We start from the raw sequence: 2,599 nt of genomic DNA, 5'->3' as shown, positions 1-2,599 counted from the left end.
CCTCTTGTATGTCCTTTTTGTGACAATATCCACAGGAATATATAATACGGTATATAGGTTGGTCTGTGATTGCCTGCATTTTACTTATCGCTAGTCAGGCTCAGACTGCAACGGAGTCTTGTACCTCACTGTAGTTTGCTACCATGATGACATGATGGAAGGTTGCCATTGCATCAGCTCTCTATGCCTTAAAGCAGGGGTCCCCAAACTTTTTCGGTCAAGGGCCGGGTTAACATACTTCAGACTCCTGGGGGGCCAGAGTATACATGAAATGATGTATAAAACATTACATTGAGCCTTGGTAGTATCAACGATTACCTGTTAACAGTGTTTCTTGCAAATTTCCATCAGTCATTTTCGCATAGAAAATGCTATTTTTAATTTCAAGAAATTTTCATAGAAAAAAAGGCTAGTATTTTTGTGGTTTCAGCAAAAAATTGGTATTTTTACCTCAAAAATGGGGAAAAAAAGATATTTCTACTTCAACGCAGAAAAATAATATTTTTACTGCAACAATTTTCACTGCAAAAAAACTATATTTTTGCTGTGGACATTTACAATACATATTTTCACTGGACTTTTCACTCAGAAATAGAATTTAACATTTATTTTTGTGAAAATTCATGCGAAAAGAATATTGGAATTTTCGCTCATCACTAGAGCATACTATCTGCAATTGTTGTGTTGCAGGGCATACTATCGGCACTTGCTGTGGGGATGGGTGGTGCCAGCACTGCCATTCTATATGCAGGCTGCCAATATTCAAAGATGCAGTGGACTGCATCTATACATTTTGAGAGTGGGGGCCAGTGAGAAAGCGTCAGGGGGCTGCATTCGGCCCACGGGCCTTAGTTTGAGGACCACTGCCTTAAAGAGAAACCGTGACCAAGAATTGCACTTCATCCCCCTTTTACATGAGAAATATTTTCCTTTTCACAAACTGATCATCAGGGGGGTCTGTGTAGCTGATATTGTGGTGAAACCCCTCCCACAGAAAACTATGAGGACTATGGTCCTGGCAGTTTCCTGTCTGTGAACGTCGTTGCATTGTGGGAAATAGCTGTTTACAGCTGCCAACTGCCAAAATAGCCAGCAGCATCTCCTTCCAGTGACATCACCTGCCAGCAGTAAAAATGTCACCATGTGATAAATGTCAGAATGTAAATTGGGGAGAGGAAAGATTTTACAATGGGCAAACACTGACTAAATCATTTATACATAATTATTGTAAAAGCACTTTTTTATTGCATTATTTTCACTGGAGTTCCTCTATAAGTACACAGGGAGTGCAGGTGGTGTGGTCACCAGCAACCTCCCTGAAATATGATGAACCTTGTTTATTCCCTGACAGTTCATAGAGTGTACTCTAGTCCTCATCGTGTTGCCATTGGACACCAGAGAATTGTACAGTGGGCTAAGTATCAAGAGGCTCATGGCTTTCCTGGTGGACAAAACACTCACACTTATTTTTTTCACACTTCCTTTTAAACCTGCGTTTCCATTTGTAGTGACAACAGGCCCTAAACTGAAGTATAAATTTAGTTTTTTATGCATTTAACAACTATACAGTTATCAAGCCTCTTTGCGCCATAACGTGCTGCCTTGCATTGAGCTACATAGTACAATTTTGCCAAAATGCAGTGACTAGCTTAATATGTATTTCCCTAATGGTCACACATGTACTGCATGTTTGCGTTGGTTCACATACATGCGTGGCACCGACAGCACAACACAATCGGTAAGTGACACCCCACTCCATTGTGGTGTGGGAGTGAATGCCTATCCACCGCCTAGAAAAGTGTGCAGTGCTGAGCTGTAAGGGCTCCTGTCCTGTCATAGCTCCTGACAGCACTATCAGGAAGGGCTGCTATTGGCAGCCATTATTTCATGCGTTATCTGCGTGATGGCTCCCAGAGCCACTGGCACATCAGTGCAGCTGTGTCAGAAGATTACCTCTTTCAGTTAACTCAGACAGACACCTCTAATAGCCATTTGGAGGCTGCTGAAAAGTCGCATTGCACATTAAAAATGTGGCGCCTTGTGACGCATGGCCATGGTGGGAAGCTGATAGTATCACTGAAAGTATGCTTCGCTGCCACTGTAAACGCACACATTACCCTGTAAAAAAAGTGTTGCATTACAGTAGCGGTAAAAAAAACACCACAGCAAATTCCCCAAAAAGTTGCATATGGTACAACGCACAGCTGATCAATGTTGGATGACAGTTTCCCCTTTATGTATTCTCACGTTCCCCTTTAAAAGTTGCAAGCTCCACAAAAGGCACATGCGCACCATGATTAAAATTCACATTAATTTCAGGCAAACTTGTGTTGTAATTTGTTAACATTAGTGCTCCTTGACGCATAATGCACGACAACTGTGTGTTGGGTTGCAACGCACCATTTTGTTGCATCCCAACGCAGTGGTGTGGGCTGCAAACTGAGAAAAAGTCACATCGCTATGGCAACAGTTGCACTGCGTTAGTACATCAGTTTCAATGCGATGTAACGCTAATTGACGCATTCTGTGTGTAAGGGGCCTAAATCCAAGCAGTGCGTTATCCTGATGGAACTCGCTGAAATGCACCGCAATAAATACG

Source organism: Hyperolius riggenbachi, chromosome 6, assembly GCF_040937935.1.
Source record: "Hyperolius riggenbachi isolate aHypRig1 chromosome 6, aHypRig1.pri, whole genome shotgun sequence".
In the NCBI taxonomy this organism is placed as follows: Eukaryota; Metazoa; Chordata; class Amphibia; order Anura; family Hyperoliidae; genus Hyperolius; species Hyperolius riggenbachi.
The sequence above is the reverse complement of the archived record's forward strand: the minus strand, read 5'-3'. Positions refer to the sequence as shown.